The sequence below is a fragment of the Chiloscyllium plagiosum genome, chromosome 48 (genome assembly GCF_004010195.1).
Source record: "Chiloscyllium plagiosum isolate BGI_BamShark_2017 chromosome 48, ASM401019v2, whole genome shotgun sequence".
NCBI classification, from domain to species: domain Eukaryota; kingdom Metazoa; phylum Chordata; class Chondrichthyes; order Orectolobiformes; family Hemiscylliidae; genus Chiloscyllium; species Chiloscyllium plagiosum.
Window position 1 is genome coordinate 8,834,462 of NC_057757.1, and position 21,655 is coordinate 8,856,116.

The 21,655-nt window shown below is 42.6% G+C and overlaps 1 long non-coding RNA gene across 1 annotated transcript in view; it reads right to left on the reverse strand.

Annotated features, from left to right (window-relative positions):
- The window catches only part of LOC122544373, a 90,193-nt gene extending 70,854 nt beyond the window's left edge, over positions 1-19,339 (reverse strand). Inside the window, exon 1 of the long non-coding RNA XR_006310330.1 lies at positions 19,262-19,339. This is a non-coding gene — a long non-coding RNA (uncharacterized LOC122544373). The remainder of the gene's footprint in view (positions 1-19,261) is intronic.
- Positions 19,340-21,655: the final 2,316 nt, after the last annotated feature.

A 21,655-nucleotide genomic window follows, 5' to 3' on the forward strand; every position in this document is an offset into this window, starting at 1 on the left:
GGCACCTTCCCCAGCAACCGCAAGAAATGCAAAACGTGCACCCACACCTCCCCCCTTACTTCTCTCCAAGGTCCCAAGGGATCTTCCATATCTGCCACAAATTCACCTGCACCTCTACACACGTCATTTACTGCATCCGCTGCACCCGATGTGGCCTTCTCTATATTGGGGAGACAGGCTGCCTACTTGCGGAACGTTTCAGAGAACACCTCTGGGACACCCGGACCAACCAACCCAACCACCCCGTGGCTCAACACTTCAACTCCCCCTCCCACTCCACCAAGGACATGCAGGACCTTGGACTCCTCCATCGCCAGACCATAGCAACACGACGGCTGGAGGAACAGCGCCTCATCTTCCGCCTAGGAACCCTCCAACAACAAGGGATGAACTCAGTATTACTGAGAGAGTGAATTAAATGCTGTGTCCCTGCCACTGACAGTATTACTGATACAATGAATTAAATACAGTGTACCTGTCCCAGTCAGTTTGACTGAGTCAGTGAATTAAATACTGTGACGCTGTCCCATTCAGTATTACTGAGTCAGTTAATTAAATACCGTGTTCCTGTCCCAGTCACTATTACTGAGTCAGTGAATTAAACATCGTGCCCCTGTCCCAGTCAGTATTACTGAGTCAGTGAATTTAATACTGTGCCCCAGTTCAGTCTGTATAACTGAGTCAGTGAATTAAATAATGTGTCCCTGTCCCAGTCAGTTTGACTAAGTCAGTGAATTAAACACTGTGCCCCTGTCCCAAGCAGTATTTCTGCGACAGTGGATTAAATACGAGGTCCCTGCCCCAGTCAGTGTTACTGAGACAGCGACTTTAATGCTGTATCCCTGTCCGAGTCAGTCTGACTGACTAAGTGACTTAAATCCTGTGTCCCTGAAATGGTCACTATTACAGTGTCATTAAATTAAATACTGTGTCCTGGTTCCAGATACTATACCAAGTCAGTGAATTAAATACCGTGACCCTGTCCCAGTCAGTATTACTGAGTCAGTGAATTAAATACTGTGTCCCTGTCCCAGTCAATATTAGTGTCATTGAATTAAATACTGTGCCCCTGTCCCAGTCAGTATTACTGAGTCAGTGAATTAAATACCGTGCCGCTGTCCCAGTCATTATTATTGAGCCAGTGATTTAAATACAGTGCCCCGCCCCAGTTAATATCACAAAATCAGTAAATTAAATATCGTGTCTCTTTCACAGTCAGTATTAATTTGTGATGAATTAAATACTTTGACCCTCTCCTAGTCAGTGTGACAGAGTCAGCGAGTTAATTACTGTGTACCTGTCATGGTAACTGTTACTGCATCAGTGAATTAATTGCTGTGTGTCTGTCCCAGTCATTATTGCTGAGACAGTGAATTAAATACTCTAGCCCTGTCCCATTCAGTATTACTGAGTCAGTGAATTAAATACCGTGCTCCTGTCCCAGTCAGTATTACTGAGTCAAAGAAGTAAATACTGTGTCCCTGTTCCCAGTCAGTATTACTGAGTCAGGGAATTAAATACTGTATGCATGTCTCATTTAGCATTCCTTTGTCAGTGAATTAAATACAGTCTCCCCGTCCTGTCAGTATAACTAGGAAAGTAAATTAAATACAGTGCACCTGTACCAGTCTATATTACTGAGTCAGTGAATTAAATACCATGCCTCTTCCCAGTCTGTATTAATGCGGCAGTGAATTAAACATCGTGTCCTTGTCCCTGTCAGTATTACTGAGTTAGTGAATTTAATACTGTGCCCCTATTCCAGTCTGTATTACTGAGTCAGTGAATTAAATACAGTGTCCCTGTCCCAATCACTATTACTAAGTCAGTGAATTAAATACTGTGTCTCTGTCCCATTCAGCATCACTGGCACATTCAATTAAATACAGTGTCCCCGTTCCAGTCAGTATGACAGAGTCAGTGAATTAAATACTGTGTCCCTGTCTAAGTCAGTATCACTGAGTCATTGAGTTAAATACTGTGTCCCTGTCCCAGTCAGTCTGACTAAGTGACTTAAATCGCGTGTCCCTGGAATGATCACTATTATGGTGTCAGTAAATTAAATACTGTGTCCTGGTCCCATACACTATGCCGAGTCAGTGAATTAAACACCGTGACCTTGTCCCAGTTAGCATTACTGAGTCATTGAATTAAATACTGTGCCCCTGTCCCAGTCAGTATTACTGTGTCAGAGAACTAAATACAGTGCCCCATCCCAGTTAGTACAACTGATTCAGTAAATTAAATACCGTGCCCCTGTCTGTATTACTGAGACAGTGAATTAAATGCCACGTCCCTGCCCTAGACAGTATGACTGAGACACAGAATTAAATACAGTGTCCCTGTCTCAGTCAGTTTGACTGCGTCAGTGAATTAAATACAGTGTCGCTGTCCCAGTCGCTATTACAAAGCCAGTGAAATAAATACTGTGTCTCTGTCCCAGTCAGCATTACTGACACATTGAATTGAATACAGAGTCCCTGTTCCAGTCAGTGTGACAGAGTCAGTGAATTAAACACTGTGTCCCTGTTCCAGCCAGTATGAATGAGTGAGTGAATTAAATACTGTGTCCCTGTCCCAGTCAGTCAGACTGACTATGTAATTTAAATCCTGTGTCCCTGGATCTGTCACTATTACAGTGTTAGTAAATTAAATACTGTGTCCTGGTCACAGACACTGTGTCGAGTCAGTGAATTAAATACCGTTACCCTGTCCCAGTCGGTATTACTCAGCACAATGAATTAAATTCTGTGTCCCTGTCCCAGTCAGTATTACTGAGTCATTGAATTAAATACTGAGCCCCTGTCCCAGTCAGTATTACGGAGTCAGTGAATTAAATACAGTGCCCCATCCCTGTTAGTATCACTGATTCAGTAAATTAAATACTGTGTCCCTTACACAGTCAGTATTAATTAGTGATGAATTAAATACTTTGACCCTCTCCAAGTCAGTGTGGCAGAGTCAGCGAGTTAATTACTGTGTCCCTGTCATGGTAACTATAACTGCATCAGCGAATTAATTGCTGTGTGCCTGTCCCAATCATTATTGCTGAGACGGTGAATTAAATACTGTAGCCCTGTTCCATTCAGTATTACTGGGTCAGTGAACTAAATTCCATGTTCCTGTCCCAGTCAGTATTAAAGATCGAGTGAATTAAGTTTTGTGTCCCTGTCCCAGTCAGTATTACTGAGTCTATGAAGTAAAAACTGTGTGCATGTCTCAATTAGTATTACTGTGTCAGTGAACAGGACAGGGATACTGTATTTAATTCACAGACTCAGTCAAACTTACTGAGACAGGCACACTGTATTTAATTCTCTGTCTCAGTCGTACTGACTAGGGCAGAGACCGAGTAGGGCAGAGACCAAGGGTACTGTATTTAATCCACTGACTCAGTAATACTGACTACGGCAGGGACACGGTATTTAACTCACTGACTCAGTAATATTGACTAGAACAGGGACACCGTATATAATTCACTGACTCAGAAATACTGACTGGGACAGGGGCACGGTATTTAATTCACTGAAGCAGTAATACTGACTAGGACAGGGGCACAGTATTTAATTCAATTACTCAGTAATACTGATTGGCACAGGAACACAGCATTTAATTCACTAATTCAGTAATACTGACTGGGACAGAGACACGATGTTTAATTCACTGACTCAGTAATACTGACTGGGATAGGGACACAATACTTAATTTACTGACTCAGAATAATGACCCTGTTCCAGTCTGTATTAATGGGGCAGTGAATTACACATCATGTCCCTGTCCCAGTCAGCATTACTGAGTCAGTGAATTTAATACTGTGCCCCGATCCACTCTGTATTACTGAATCAGTGAATTAAACATCGTGCCCCTGTCCCAGTGAGTATTACTGAGTCATTGAATTCAATACTGTGCCTCTTTCCCAGTCAATATTACTAATTCAAATAAATAAACATCGTGTCCCTGTCCCAGTCAGTATTACTGAGTCAGTGAATTCAATGCTGTGTCCCTGTCCCAGTCAGCGTTAGTGAGTCAGTGAATTAAATACAGTGCCCCTGTCCAGTCAGGATTAGTGAGTCAGTGAATTAAGTGCCGTGCCCCTTTCCCAGTCATTAATATTTAGCCAGTGAATTCCATGCAGTGCCCTATCCCAGTCAGTATTTCTGATTCAGTAAGTTGAATACTGTGTCCCTTTCACAGTCAGCATTACAGAGTCAGTGAATTAAGTGCTGTGTTCCTGTCCCTGTCAGTAATACTGAGTCAGTGAATTAGACATCATTGCCCAGTCCCACACAGTATTACTGAATCAGTGAATTTAATACTTTGTCCCTGTCCAAGTCAATATTACTGAGTCAGTGAATTTACTGCTGTGTCCCTGTCTCAGTCAGCATTACTGAGTCAATGAATTAAATACTGTGTCCCTATCCCAGTCAGTATTCCTGAGTCAGTGAATTAAATACTGTGTCCCTAACCCAGTCAGTATTCCTGAGTCAGTGAATTAAATACTGTGTCCCTGTTACAGTCAATATTACTGAATCAGTGAATTAAATACTGTGTCGCTGTCCCAGTCAGCCTTACTGAGTCAGTGAATTAAATTCTGTGCCCATGTCCCCATTAGTATTACTTGGTCTCTGAATTAAAAGCTGTGTCCCTGCCCCTGTCAGCATTACTGAGTCAGTGAATTAAATGCAATAGCCTTGTCCCAGTATGTATTACTGAGTCAGTGATTTAACTACTCTGTACCTGTCCCAGTCAGTATTACTGAGACAGTGAATTTAATACTGTGCCCCTATCCCAGTCTGTATTACTGAGTCAGTGAATTAAATGACATGCCCCTTTCCCAGTCATTATTATTGAACCAGTGAATTGAATACAGTGCCCTGTCACAGTAGGTATTACTGAATCAGTAAATTATATACTGTGTCCCTTTCACAGTTAGTATTAATTAGTTATGAATTAAATACTTTGACCCTCTACCAGTCAGTGTGACTGGGTCAGCGACATAATAACTGTATCCCTGTCATGGTAACTATTACTGTGTGAGTGAATTAATTGCTGTGTGTCTGTCCCAGTCATTATTGCTGAGACAGTGAATAAAATACTGTAGCCCTGTCCCAGTCAGTATTACTGAGACAATGAATTAAATACAGTGTCCTTGTGGCAGTCATTATTACTGAGTCAGTGAATTAAATACTGTACCCCTGTAGCAGTCATTATTGTGGAGACAGTGAATTAAATACTGTGTCCCAGTCCCAGTCAATATTACTGAGTCAGTGAATTAAATACTGTGTCCCTGTCCCATTCAGAATTACTGAGTCAGTGAATTATTTACTGTGTTTCTGTCTCAATCAGTATTACTGAGTCAGTGAATTAAATACTGTGTCGCTGTCCCAGTCAGTATTACTGAGTCAATGAATTTAATACTGTGTCCCTGTTCCAGTCAGTATTACTGAGTCACTGAATTAAATACTGTGCCCCTGACCCAGTCAGTGTTACTAAGTCAGAGAATTAAATGCCGTGCCCCTTTCCCTGTCATTATTATTGAGCCAATGAAATAAATACAATGCCCCATCCCAGTTAGTATTACTGGTTCAGTAAATTAAATACTGTGTCCCTTTCACAGTCAGCATTAATTAGTGATGTATTAATTGCTTTGGCCCTCTACCAGTCATTGTGACTGAGTCAGTGACTTAATTGCTGTCTCCCTGTCGTAGTAACTATTACTGTGTCAGTGAAGTAATTGCTGTGTGTCTGTCCCAGTCATTATTGCTGAGACAGTGAATTAAATACTGTAGCCCTGTCCCATTTAGTTTTACTGTGTCAGTGATTTAAAAACCGTGTTCCTGTCCCAGTCATTATTGCTGAGACAGTGAATTAAATACTGTAGCCCTGTCCCAGTCAGTATTACTGAGTCAATGAATTAAATACTGTGTACCTGTCCCAGTCAGTATTACTGAGTCAGTGAATTAAATACTGTGTACCTGTCCCAGTCAGTATTACTGAGTCAGTGAATTAAATACTGTGTTGCTGTCCCAGTCAGCATTACTGAGTCAGTGAATTAAATACTGTGTCCCTGTTACAGTCAATATTACTGAATCAGTGAATTAAATACTGTGTTGCTGTCCCTGTCAGCATTACTGAGTCAGTGAATTAAATTCTGTGCCCATGTCCCCGTTAGTATTACTTGGTCTCTGAATTAAAAGCTGTGTTCCTGTCCCTGTCAGCATTACTGAGTCAGTGAATTAAATTCTGTGCCCATGTCCCCGTTAGTATTACTTGGTCTCTGAATTAAAAGCTGTGTTCCTGTCCCAGTCAGTATTACTGAGTCAGTGAATTAAATACTGTGTCTCTGTCGCAGTCATCATTGCTGAGGCAGTGAACTAAACATTGTGTCCCTGTAGCAGTCTGTTTGACTGAGTGAATTGATTAGGATCATAAGACCATAAGACATAGGAGTGGAAGTAAGGCCATTCGGCCCATCGAGTCCACTCCGCCATTCAATCATGGCTGATGCGCATTTCAGCTCCACTTACCAGCGTTCTCCCCGTAGCCCTACCCCTCGTATTAACAATTTCTGCCGTGGGAAAAAGTTTCTGGCTATCAACTCTATCTATGCCTCTCATTATCTTGTACACCTCAATTAGGTCCCCTCTCTTCCTCCTTTTTTCCAATGAGAAAAGTCCGAGCTCAGTCAACCTCTCTTCGTAAGATAAGCCCTCCATTCCAGGCAGTATCCTAGTAAACTACTTCTGAACCCTTTCCAAAGCATCCACATCTTTCCTATAATAGGGCGACCAGACTGGACACAGTATTCCAAGTGTGGTCTAACCAAAGTTTTTTTTTATATAGGGCTGCAACAAGAATTCACGGCTCTTAAACTCAGAATTTGTGTTACAGATGTTTTGTCCCCTGTCCAGGTGACATCCTCCGTGCTTGGGAGCTTTCTGTGAAGCGCTTCTGTGATCTTTCCTCCGGCATTTGTAGTGGTTTGAATCTGTCGCTTCCGGTTGTCAGTTCCAGCTGTCCGCTGCAGTTGTCGGTATATTGGGTCCAGGTCGATGTGCTTATTGATCAAATCTGTGGATGAGTGCATTGCCTCTAGGAATTCCCTGGCTGTTCTGTTTGGCTTGTCCTATAATAGTAGTGTTGTCCCAGTCGAATTCATGTTGCTTGTCATCTGTGTGTGTGGCTACTAAGGATAGCTGGTCTTGTCGTTTTGTGGCTAGTTGGTGTTCATGGATGCGAATCGTTAGCTGTCTTCCTGTTTGTCCTACGTAGTGTTTTGTGCAGTCCTTGCATGGGATTTTGTACACTACATTGGTTTTGCTCATGCTGGGTATCGGGTCCTTCGTTCTGGTGAGTTGTTGTCTGAGAGTGGCTGTTGGTTGGTGTGCTGTTATGAGTCCTAGTGGTCGCAGTAGTCTGACAGTTCGGAAACGGTCTTGATGTATGGTAGTGTGGCTAGTCCTTTGGGTTGCGTGTCCTTGTTCCGTTGTCTTTCCCTTAGGCATCTGTTGTCTTTCCCTTAGGCATCTGTTGATGAATCAGATGCAATAATGCAACATGAGGTGTTCAGTCCAATGCTGCCCGTCATCAACTTCAGCTCCATGTAGGAAGTCATCACCTTCATCAACAGGCATCAGAAACCTCCGGCTGTCTACGTTTATGCCACAAACATTAAGTTTGGGAGTGTACTGAGCAGGGTCCCTGTGTGGGTATCAAGAGCTAGTATGTAACTGACAGAATGGCCTGAGGAAGAGCAGGGAGCTCCGAGCGACTCCGAGTGTGGACACTTTCCCAAAACTGTCCTGCACTGGGTTCTAGAGGATGTTACCTCGAGATCACTGAGCAGGATCCACAGCCTCACTCAGGCTTCTGCTCAGTGACTCCCCCCAGCAACAGGCAGATCACAGCTTGAGCAAGGCTTCCCTATTAGTCAGTCTGCTAAGAATGATGTCTCCATATTGGTCAGTGTGCTTGGAATGATGTCTCTTTGTTGGTCAGTGTGTTCTTAATTATGTTTTTCTATTTGTAACTGTGTTCTGTATGATGTCTCCCTATTGGTCAGTGTGCTAAGAATACCTTCTTCCTATTGGTCATTGCGTTCCAAATGCTGTATCCCAATTGGTCACTGTGATGTCATTCCAATATTCCTACTGGTCAGTACTTTCAGAATGCTGTCTCCCTATTCTTCAATGTTTTCCAGATGCTGTCTCTTTATTGGCCGATTGGTCAGTTTATCCCATTGTCTCCAGTAGACCTGCAAGTTGAGTAATCACATTTTCTGAATCTGAAAGTGTCTTCCACCTTCCTCCCGAGATAAAGCGACCAGACGCAAACATGCAAACCACAGGGTCATGATGTAACCCAGCTCAATACCAGCCCTTTCCATTTCTCTCTCTCTCTTTCTGTTGTTTCCTTCTTTCCTTCTCTCTTCCTCTCACCTTCTGCTTCTTCTCTCTCGCCTCCCTTCCTTTCCCTGTTATTTCATCTCTGTGAATCAGTCTGACTTTCTCACTCACTGCATCTCCAATGTTGTTTTCGTTCTTTGGTTATTTTTGCAAGTCTGTCCTTCTCTTTGTCCTCACATCTGTCTATCCATTACTTTCTCTTTCTGGATCCTGTTCATTTCTAACCCTGTCATCTTTCTCTCCCCTGTCTGTCTGTCTCTCTCTCTCCTCTCTCCTCTCTCTCTCCCTTTGATTCGGACTTCTCAATCTGTCTCTGTTCATTGATTTGAGGGTGGGTGAGACTTGGATTCCCCACACGGTTCAACAGCATACTTTTGAATTGAAGCTGGGTGCGAGAGCGGAGGTCACCATCCTCTCAGATCAGTTATTGAAGGAGCCGACGCTGTGACCGATAGAGGTGAGGCGAAGTGGCCCCAAGCTGGAGTAACTGGCAAGACCAGAGGAGATTGCCAGATAATTGGAAATGTGTTTCTGGTTCACAATCTGCACTGCTCACCTTCCAATCAGCTGGAACCGGATCTCACTCACGTTAATAAGGCAGTACGATCTCGACACACCCCGCTTTTCCCAAGATAGATGAGGCCCTGGAGTACGTTGTTGAACAGAAGGAGCCTGGGGGTGCAGGTACATAGTTCCTTGAAAGTGCGTAGGTAGGGTGATGCAGAAGACGTTGGCATTTTTGATTAGATTAGATTACTTACAGTGTGGAAACAGGCCCTTCGGCCCAACAAGTCCACACCGCCCCTACGAAGCGCAACCCACCCATACCCCTACATGTACCCCTTACCTAACACTACGGGCAATTTAGCATGGCCAATTCACCTAACCTGCACATCTTTGGACTGTGGGAGGAAACCGGAGCACCCGGAGGAAACCCACGCAGACACGGGGAGAACGTGCAAACTCCACACAGTCAGTCGCCTGAGGCGGGAATTGAACCCGGGTCTCTGGCGCTGTGAGGCAGCAGTGCTAACCACTGTGCCACCGTGCCGCCCATGTTTGCCTTTATTGGTCAATGCATTGAGTATAGGATTTGGCACGTCATGTTGGGGATGTATGAGAGATTTATGAGGCCACTTTTAGAATACCATGTACAACTGCGCCATTCCTGCTCTCAGCAGGATGTCATAGAGTCATAGTTCCTTGAAAGTGCTTCGGTAGGGTGATGCAGAAGGCGTTGGCATACTTGCCTTTATTGGTCACTCTATTGAGTATAGGATTTGGAACGTCATGTTGGGGATGCATGAGAAATTTATGAGGCCACTTTTAGAATACCGTGTACAACTGCGACTCCCCTGCTCTTAGAAGGATGTCATAGAGTCATCAAGATGTTCAGCATGGAAACAAACCATTCAGTCTAACTCATCCATGCCGACCAGAGGGTTTGAGCAGTAGGGAGAAGCTGAATTGACTGGGGCTGCTTTATGTGGAGCGTCGGAGGCTGAGGGGTAACTTTATAAAGGTTTATAAAACCATGAGGGTCAAGGATAGGGCAAATAGATAATGACATTTTAATTCATGTGTAGGTTGTAAGGTGGAGAGGAGGAATATTTTGAGGAGAACTGAGGGGTACGTTTTTCACACAGAAGGTCGTGCATATGTGGAATGAGCTGCCGGAGGCAATAGTGGAGGCTGTTACAATTGCAACATTTAAAAGACGTTTCGACAGGTACATGGATAGGAATGGTTGGAAGGGAAATGACCCAGGCGTGGTAGATGGGGGCAGTTCAGTTTGCGTTGCCTGGTTAGCACGGATGATTTGGATCAAAGGGACTGTTTCCTTGCTGAGTGACTCTGACTCTCTGACTCTAAGAGAGTGACTGATCGAGACTGTTGACTGACAAGCAGGAGACGCTATAACGAGACCTGTATGCATATAGGAGTATGTGTCTGTGTGTGCATATACAGAAGTGTGTGTGCGTACAGGGGAGTGTGTAGAGGAGTTTATGTCTATGTCTGTGTCTGTGTACCGCCTGTGTGTGCATGTACAGGGTTGCATGTGTATGAGTGGACAGGGGCATGTGTGTGTACAGGGATCTATTTCTGAATGTGTACAGGTGTATATGTTCGTGTGTGTGAACTGAAGTTCAGGCCAATGAGCAATGCCCAGTCAGGAACACCCACTGCCTCAACTCTATCTGCCATGGTAACTTGTAGAATCCTCACAGATCCTCCGAGCATGTATGCATTTCTTAGCATACTCAGTTAATGTTCCATTTGAATGGCAACACATAACAGACCACAACAAATTGAAACAGGAGTAGGCCATTCGACACTTTGAACCTGCCCCACCATTCAATATGGCTGAGCCAACAGTCCTCATGTTTGCATTCCTGTCCTTTCCCCAAAACGCTTTGATTCTCCAACTGATCAAAAATCTATCAATCTCAGCCTTCAATATACACAGGGAGTCTTCCCTTACAGCTCTGTGTGACAAGGAGTTCCAAAGAGTCGCACCCCTCTGAGAGAAGAAATTCCTCTCATCTCAGTATTATTTTGGTGACCAGAGTGTGCCCTCTGATCCTATACTCTCCCATGAGGTGAAACATCCTCTTTGCATTTCCCATAAAACTCCTTCAGCATCCGATATATTTCAATGAGACACCTCTCATACTGCTAAACTCCAGTGAGTAGGGTCCCAACCTATTTAACCTCTACTCATGAAATAATCCCTCCACACCAGGAATCATCGTCGTGAACCTTCTCTGAACTGCTGGCAAGTAAATCATACCTTTCCTTAAATATGGGAACCAAAACTGCTCCCAGAGCTCCTGATGTGGTCTCACCAGCTCCTTGCACATCAGGAGTAAGACTTCCCTACTCTTATACTCCGATCCCCTTGAAATAAGGACCAACATTTCATTAGTCCCCTTCCTGTTTCTCTGTTACCCCTGTGTGCTAGCTTTCTGTGTTTCATGCAAAGTTTCCCCCAAGATCCTTTGAGTGTCCTTCTGTTGCTTTTCTCCATTTAAGTAATACTTTTCTGTAATTCTCTTTTCTAAAATGAACTTCCCATTTTCCCACTTTATACTTCATTTACTTATTAACTGCCCTTCCATTTAACCTATCAATATCTATCTGTATACTGCCTGTATCCCTCTCACAAACTGCCCAGTTACCTTTTACTTTCAAGGTAAACTTGCAGGTTGAGTCAACAGTTAAGAAGGCAAATGCAATTACAGCATTTATTTTGAGAGACTTGAATGTAAAAGCAGGGATGTACCTCCGAGACTGCTTAAGGCACAGGTCAGACCACATTTGGAGTATTGTGTGCAGTTTTGGGCCCCATATCTCAGGAAAGATGTTCTAGCCATGGAACATGTTCAGAGGAGGTTCACAAGAATGCACCTAAGAATGAAACGCTTAAAATATGACGAAAGTTTGAGGACTCTGATTCTATGCTCGATGGAGTTTACAAAGATATGGGGGGAATCTAATTGAAACATACAGAATACTGAATGGACTGGACACAGTGAATATTGGAAAGATGTTTTGACTGTTATGAGAGACTAGGGCGTGAGGGCATAACATTAGAATAAAGCAAAGACCTTTCAGAATGGAAATAAAGAGAAACCTTTTCAGCTGGCGAGTGGTGAAACTATGGGATTCACTGCCACAGATGGCTGTGGAGGTCAGGTCATTGAACACATTTAAAACAGAGGTAGATAGGTTGTTGAGTGTCGGGAGGATCAAGGGTTGTGGAGAGGAAGAGGGAGAATGGGGTTGAGAAACTTATCAACGATGATTAACTGGCGGGGCAGACTTGTCAGGCTGAATGGCCTCATTACTGTTCCAATGTCTTATGGTCTTTTTGTGTGCCTTTTGAAAATTTGGCTCTATCGTATTTGCTTCCACCATTAAAGTGAAAAGACTCACGTGAAGAATTTGATATGTTTTGTCTTATGCATCCTGCATGACCGTTGGGTTAGCTCAGGTGGCCTGTCATGCAGAATACTGCTAATTGTATAGGTTCAAATCCCACACTGGCTGCGGTGCATATGAAGGACTCTCCACACCCACTCCCCTTGCGTGAAGTGTGGTGGCCTTCAGATAAAAATGTCACCAGTTTCCTCCCTTGAATAAGAGAATGGGATGATGGTAACTTTGCCTTACCCTTTATGTCTGCTTTGAAATGACTCTTGTATTTTAGTTTGCAATTTATTTCATAAAGTACCGTATACTTTTGCAACAAAAGACATTGTTTCATGTAAATTATCCAATTTTATTATTTAACAATTTATTGCCATCACTAAAACGTATTCTATCACAACAGTGTTCTGACACAGATTTGCTTTTTTGTCCTCCCAACTTGGAAAAGAGAACACTTTGAAAATGTTGTAATCCTCATGTCCCTGTGTAGACTTCGAGTATAGATAATAGGCTTCATTAACTCCGCGTTGAAGTCAGTTGGACTGTTCATCGAGGTTGAGTAGTGCATTTCGAAAATGCAAGGAATCATTCTGATTGCCAAGAAAATATATTACATGATTCTTGCTGTCATTGGTGTTCCAGGTAAGTGGGTTTAAACAGAAACTGTGTAAATGTGCCCGTTTCTACATTGGGACTGATACTGCGTACAGACCTTTATGCATCTATTGGATCACTTTTACCGTTTAATTCTGCTGTGAAGTTGAAGATGAGTCCTGTACCTTTAAGAGGGAGTGAATGTTATTTTGCACTGAGAACTTACAAGCGCCTGTCATATGACTAGCTAGCAGTACTACAAATTTGAATATATGTAACATTTGACTGTGACATGGATACGGTTTTGATTGCTTTTTTTTAACAAGAATTTGAATTCAACCAGTCAGTTTAAATCATGCCCCTGATTACTAAAATCGATTTTGAATTTATTGTTTTTGCCAACTTCGAACCAATGAGACGATCCAGTATTTGGGATATAAAGTAACAGGCATTTTGAAAGTTAGACAGAGAGTAAACTGCCATCGAGAGAGACTGCCATTCCAAAACCCTCCTATCAAATACACCTTTCTCATACGAAACATCTTTGAGGCAAAATACGGAAGATGAATCAAGCAGGACGCTGGAGATGACCGTCGCTGTGAGGTTTTGAAATTAAGCTGAAGTAATTTTAATGCAGGTTTTTATTGGAACAGTGTATTGATATAGAGATGGAGGCAGATAGCAAGCAGTGAAGGGAAATGGGTGGAGTATAGTTGTGAACAGTTATTTAATGCTCCCTTTTAAATTGATATTAATTTTCTTTAAATAGTGGAATGTGGGATTTCTCTGTCACTCACGCTTTAACAGATTACGAGGTGACGTGAGCCTTTCTGGATGTTTGGTTTAATTAGCAGAAAGGTTCACTGCCATGTGGTAACAATTTTCAAAATGTCAATTGGCCTGAATTAACTCTGTTCTCGATTAGAGTGGTGCTGGAAATTCACAGCAGTTCCACACCCCACCCTCCTCTCATTTGTCTCTCCACCCTGCAGGCACTCTGCCTCTATTCCTGATGAAGGGCTTTTGCCCGAAACGTTGATTTCCCTGCGTTTCGGATGCTGCCTGAACTGCTGTGCTTTCCCAGCACCACTCTAATCTAGAATCTGGTTTCCAGCATCTGCTGTTCTTGTTTTTACCTACCTGAATTAACTCTGGTCTTTTGATTTATTGCCACGTGCACAAGTGAGGTTCTGATTGTAGTTTGGAGATAGTGAGGACTGCGGATGCTGGAAAGTCAGACCTGAAAAATGTGGAGCTAGATAAAGCACAACAGGTCAAGCAGTATCAGAGGAGCGGGAGAGTTGATGTTTCGGCAGGACCTTGACATCAATCTTCCTGCTGCTCTGACGCTACTTGGCCTGCCATGCTTTTCTCCAGCTGCGCATCTTGTCGGCTCTGACTGTGCTTTGCATGATTGTGTTTAGTACAATCAGGCCTCGTCTAGAACTACTGATGCTTCATCAGCCGGAATCAATGTATTTACAGGACAGATAGCTCTCCTAGTTATTAGTGACAAAGACAATGCTCGATAAACTCTGAAGTTCTGGCAGCAAATGTGGAGAGAAAGCAGAGGCAATGTCTCGGGTACCTTCTTCAGAACTGAATCTGCTCATCTTGTGAAGCATTAACACTGCTTTCCCTCTGTGTGGGAACTGCCAGACCTACTGAGTTTCTTCAGCAATTTCTGTTTTTGCTTCAGATCTCGAGCATCCGCACTGCTTTGTGATATGTTCTAATCAATCTGATCAGAACTATTATTACCCACCTGAGATTATAAGAGCAGGAAGATGATGTTGGAGCTGGACAGGACCTTGGTGAGGCCATAACTAGTGCACAGAATGCATTTTCAGTCCCCAGACAGGAGGAAGGATGGGATTGCACTTGATGGGTGGTGGGGGGGCTGTGCGGAGGAGATTCACCAGGATATTGCCTGGGATGGAGTGATCCAGAGATGAAGCGAGGCTGGATAAGCTCGGTTGTTTTCCTTGGAGAGAAGGCTGAGCAGATACTGATGGAGATGTATCCCATTCTGGGGTTATGAGGACTCTGATGGAATTTAAAAGGATGAGGGGAATCTGACTGAGCCTTATAGAATACCGAGAGTCCTGGATTGAGTGGATGTAGAGAATATGTTTCCACCAGTAGGAGAGACCAGGACCTGAGGGCACAGCCTCAGATCAAAGGGATGACTCTTTAAAGCTGAAATAGAAAAGGAATTTGTTCAGCCAGAGGGCAGTGACACTTTGGAACTCATTATACAGAAGGCTGTGGAGAGTAACTCATTGATTGTATGTAGGACAGAAATAGGTAGTGCCTTGATGGGTAAGGGGATCAAGTGCTCCAGCGAGAAAACCAGAGAATGAGGTTGAGAAACATATCAGCCGTGATCTTGGAGATGATGGGCCAAATAGCCTAAATCTGCTCATATACCTGATTGTCTTAAAGCCTTACTAGCTGAAAATGTGTTGCTCGAAAAGCGCAGCAGGTCAGGCAGCATCCAAGGAGCAGGAGAATCGACGTTTCCGGCATGAGCCCTTCTTCAGAGGGCTCGATTCTCCTGCTCCTTGGATGCTGCCTGACCTGCTGCGCTTTTCCAGCAACACATTTTCAGCTCTGATCTCCAGCATCTGAAGTCCTCACTTTCTCCTTAAAGCTTTACTATACTTCCAGTCTAGGTCATCTATCAACTTCAAAATAAATGAATATCCAAATTAACAGCATCAGTATTGTTATGGACCAGGCCAGATCCCCTCAAAATAACTTAAGAAAGTAGCCTCGCCCTTAACTTTCTTATAATTAAAGGCTGATGCGAAGTGGATATTCCAAGTGTGATGCAGCTCGTCAAAGCCCTCGGTTTTAAGCAAATCATAATTTATTTAAACAATATAGTCGAATCATAGACAAAAAAAGCAGAATTTAAGGAGCTTAACGTTTGGAAAATCTAACTGATTCGATAAAACAACTTAACTAAGGAGCTGTTCCAATCCAGTAACAAGTCATTAACCACTGCTTAGCAAAACAATAAATAAATTGAAACACACGTTCTTACAATCAGGAGTTAAAAACATCCAGAGAGATTTCAGAGAGAAACTCAGTTAGGAATCATCTGCTGAAGCTTGCAACCTTTCTGGACTCCAGCATCTTGTAAGCTCAACAGCTAAACCAAACGAGGAATAACCTACACTGGGAGAATTGGCCACTCCTCTGCCATTGTTAAACTCGTCTCTTCCCAGACCCCTTGGCACCTCTATCTCTCTCTCTCTTTTCCACTCCTCCCACAAGGGAGCTGCCATGACTCCCTCCTTGGCCAGCCTCTCTGTGTTGGCCTTCAATGCTTTTGAACTGACCCCATCATCAAGGATCAGCACGTATCAGCACATTTTATCATCTGGTTTCGACAGGGAATGGAGGAGAGGGGGTTTCCTACTGGAGTTGGAGATACCTCTTTGGTACATAACTAATGGCCTCCCCATAACCCTGTGGTCCCTGTGCCTTTACTATTATCAACATGACAGCTTCACTCAGCTTCTCTTCCAACTGGTGTTCCCTGACCAGATGTGTGTTTCCATTTGTTTATATATGCATTTTTTTTTGTGAAATCACATTTCTGGCTCACTGAGTATTTTCTTTTATTGTCAAAGATGTACAACTAAATAACTGGAGGCGTCAAATACGTCTGAGGCATCAAGGAGGGTGGAATCAAATGTAATGGGATCGATCCTCGACATTGTGGACCCTTCTCCTCTCACATCTTGAAAATGGGTGAAGTGTGAAAGCCAAAGAGAATCATTGACATTTGTCCAAATCCACAAGTAAGTGTGCTTACATTTTCACTGATGCTGGGATTCACCTTCCTTCAGCTTCCTGCTTTCCCTCGCCAAGCTGCCGTTACAAATGCAAACCAGTTAATTTAATGATGTGGAGATGCCAGTGTTGGACTGGGCTGAAGTCCCATGGCACTAGGTTATAGTTTGCTCCATTGCGAAGTGACGTGACAAAGAGGCAGCATTTGGAAAGCTTGTGATTTCAAATAGACTTTTTGGACTATCAGCTGATGGAGTATGACTAGCCAAATTTGAGGTCACAAATATCATTCAAACTTATTAAGATATCAAGAAGGAAGTGAACTAAGGCTTAGCGCTCAAACTCTCAGCTTGTTAGACCTGGGAATAGGCCTGTCTGAGATGAACCAAAATGATAAATGTGATGCTTAAACAAATTAAACCCTTTTTATGCCAAAGTGAATTCAGACAGTATGTTTGATTTGAACATGTTCTCCTCTCCCCTGCAGTTAACTTAGTGGCACTCATCATCCAGTCTCAGCAAAGGTGTGGTCTGCCCTCCTGCACCACTTGCTATCTGGTGGCCATGGCAGCATCAGAACTGATGGTTCTTATTACTAAGGTCATACTGAGGCAAATCAATGCTTATTATTTCCCATTATTTTTCTTAGATTTGACCTCTGTGTATAGTATAATCTATGTTTTGTCAACGCCAGCCACGTCCTGCTCTGTTTAGTTCACAGTCACTTTCAGCTTCAATGTTTTGTTATTATCTGCTGCCAAAGACTAAAACTTAAATATTGCACAAAGGGAAATGCAGTTGTAATTCTATCAACAACCTGCATCTTAATATGTTTAATACATGTTCCTTTCTACTTTAGATTTAAGCCTTATACAATACTTTACAACCTGCAATGGCTCTGTGTTTTAAAGCCGAGCTATTACAGTGAGCACAGCTGGGTGGGATTGAAATGGTTCCTTACAGCTGTTAATCCATTGCTGCAATTCATTCTAATTCTGCTGCTGAACGCTCTGACAGTCAGACATATTATCGTGGCCAGTCGAGTCCGGAAGGGACTGAGGCATCAGAATAGGGGTGAGAACTGCAGTGATCCAGAGATGGAGAGCAGAAGGAGGTCAATAATTTTACTCTTTACCATTACCGGCAGTGTTATAATTTTGTGGCCTATATATGTGATAAATTTCATTTATAACATTATTCCTGGAATTGATTCCACAGATGGTGATCATTCTTTACTCATATTTAGACAAGCCACATTTATGTTGGTGAATTTAAGTTGCTGCACCAATGCATTCATTTACGGGGTGACACAATCCAAATTTCAACAGCAGATCAAGAATGCAGTGAAATGTTCTTTTTTACATATATCAACATCGTCATTAGGCCAAATAACCAAATGCAGTTCCCAGAATTTCCAAATTATGCATGATGCTTTAAAATATTAACTCGATATTTGTAAATGACTCCATTGGGTGGTTTGAGGGGTGGGTGAATTAGATGCTGTCAGGCAGGGCACATCCTTGGAGAAAGGGAAGACTCTTTAGAATATAGATAAGGAGAAATGTCTTTAGCCAGACAATGGTGAATCTGTGGAATTCATTGCCACATAGGACTGTGGAGGTCAGGTCATTGAATATATTTAAGATAGAGATAGATAAGTTCTTGATTGTCAAGGGGATTGAGGGTTATGGGAGAAAATGGGAAAATGTAATTGAAAATCCTTTCAGACACGATTGAATGGTGGAGCAGACCCAATGGGCCAAATGGCCAATTTTACATTCCTATGGTTTTATGGCTGAGGGAGGGCGAAATTCTGAACATGCATCCAGGAGAACTTTCTTGGCCAGCACGTACAAAGTAACACAAGTGTGAGAGGTCCTGGATCTAATTTTGTAAGTGGAGTTAAAGTTACTATTCTCAGCTTTGCAGATTGAGAACGTTCATATATAGTAAAAACGGTGACTACTAGTCAACTAACGTTCTCGCTGAACCTTTCTTAACTTCAACTTTGCAACTGAAAATCTAAAAGATGATTTACAAATGATGATTGATGCACATTTTTAAAAAAATTATCATTTGGAGTTTGAAATGACTTGCGCGTTTTGCTGATACCTTGAAACAAGCAGATCTGGAAAATAAAAACCTGGAGCTTTTTCGGTTCTACTCCCACAACCTTGCTGTCAATTCAAGAATTAGGAACAGAAATTCCTTCAAAAGACCATCTGGAAATTTATTTGCAATTGCAATTAAAGGCATGTTCAACCCACCATGGTTGTCAACGCTAACATTAATTCAGTTCAATGCAATGCAGTTACACAGCATAATCTGATGTCTGTCTGAACATAGGTTAAATTCAAGAATGACAAGGTAAAAACAAATGAATGCATATTGAATTTTTTGAAAAGTCATATTTCCTGGACTACACAGCAATCTCAGTCCAGGCAGCAGTTAGAATTCTGTCTCGGTAAGCTTAGCTTTGCCACACACTGCCATGTATACGACTTCAAACATTTACTGAGATGACTTACCTTCAGCAGCATTACAGCTCAATCCTCATTCACCTTGGTCCTATGTAGAAAGTATACATCTCATTTCAAGGTTTAAACGTGCCTCTCCCAGGAATGCTTGTAAAGAGTCTGTACAAAACTTGTTCGACCCAAATAATTTGCTCAGCTTTAACTAGATTTAACTTCAGCTTGTGAAACTTGACACTCTTCAAATCCTGAAGCAGTTCATCGCACCTATACAGCAAGACCTGAACAATAGAAGACAGTTGGATAGATAGATAGATATTGGATAGACAGTTGGAGCAGACCCAATGGGTTAAATGGCCCGTTTTACATTCCTATGGTTATATGGCTTAGAGTGGGCTAAATTCTTAACATGCATCCAGGAGAACTTTCTTGGCCAGCACGTACAAATTAACACAAGCGTGAGAGGTCCTGGATCTAATTTTCTAAGTGGAGAAAGACCTTCTATACATCAAGACCTGAACAATAGAAGACAGTTGGATAGATACGTGAATCATAAAGGTTTGGAGGGATATAAACCAGGAGCAGGCAGTTGGGGCTAGTTTACTTTGGATAATGCTCGCATGGACTGGTTGATACTTGACGGAAATGATGGAGAAACCTGTATTTCCGGTGCTTTAATCTTCCAGAGAGTCAATCAATTAACAGTACACTTGATGATAATATCGTCTGTGCAACACATTGACTCAAGTAGGTTGTTAAGTTTGATATGTCAGACTGTAAAAGGCCATATTACAACAGCATCTACATAGCAAATTAAATCCCCCTGTGCTGTTGCTCACCTGTTCCAAACTGACTGATGGCATCAACTATGTGGAGCCTTACCATGACAACCTGGAGATCTCACATTCCAAGTGAGTAGATAATTTCGGACCAGGCAATGATACCAAACGTGTGACTCACCTGATCTCACAATACATTTAATGACTGAAGTTCTCTTGTTAGTGATCAGCTTCACTTATACTTGAGCTCACCATGTCAGCCTCCCAGTAATAGGGGTCAGCATATTGTTCATGTACAAGGGACACTTGAATCCAAGATATGTCTAACCATGCTGCTGTTGTCCCATTGCTGATATAAACCACATCTGTCCATGTTAATCCCATTCTGCTGGTACTAAACAAATAATGAAGGTGACCATTCTTCATACTCGCAACGTCCTACGCTATCCTTAGATGTGAGTGTACTGCATGGATATGAGGAGGATGATCTCATTGAAGTGAGATTATTAATATTAGCTCATTGATGCTGGTGTCTTGCAGGTACACCAGAGAAAGCCGTGCTGGTCGGGTACGATTGGCCAGCCACAGATATTTAGATGTGATTCACTGGTAATGGTTGTACAGTGATACTTGATCAAACAAAGGTATTCTGATAGGAATGGTGCTGGTACATGTACACGAGGCATCACAGTGCCTTTTTGGTATAACACTTTCCTGATATTAACACTTAAACTTCGAGTGCTTATTCACGGACATTCACATTAATTACTTTCACAAGAGCTGACCATAGCCCAATGGCACAAAGTTACCCTTAACCTTTGGATCCCAAGCCGATTTCCACAAGTGTTGATGGTGAACTCTTTGGGTTCATAAATAGCGGCATTGAGTATAAAAGCAAGGAAGTGACACGTTCTGTTGGCATATTTGATTACTTTAATCTTGCTGTTTGTTTTCAAGTCAATTCCCGCCTCGTCTATTAAATACACCTTGGGTTCTGGGAAATTACGTTTCCATGTTAGTGCCCAACAATCTTACGAAACCTGCAGAAATCACCATTATGCTTTGTTTCACATATCATCCTGCTTTGTGGAAGATAATTGCAACGTGAAGTGATGAATAATATCTTGTAACAAACTGTAGACAAAGCACAAGTAATCAAGTCAAACAAAATGAGCAGCCAATTGCTGCTCTTTGGAAATGCCACCGAGTTAGCCCCGCCCTCCCTGAAATACAGCCAGCTCATTTCTGGAGTTATCGTTTGTCTTAATATTCTTGTGCTTTTGACATAAACTGAAGAATTAGGTTTTTGTCATAGTCAACGCACATTTTAACTGTTCAGAATATTATGCTGCTATCCACTGGCTGTGCCTCTTGCTTCATTATTACATGACTTTACAGTCCAGCTGCTCAGAGATGTTATTACACGCCTCTAGAGCAGAGGGCTCCTGACCCCAGGTCTCCTGACTCAGAGGGAGGGGCACTACCACTCTCCCACAAGCGCTCCCAATACGTCTGTCATACTGTGGAAGATTTATCAGTACCAGCTGCCCTCGTGGGAGGAGTTGCCACGTGATAAAATTCTTGCAAACTATGTCATCCCAAGAGCTGAAAATAAAAGTGAAGTGTACTTGAGCTTCGAAGGCTGAGAACAGACAAATCAGAGTGAGGG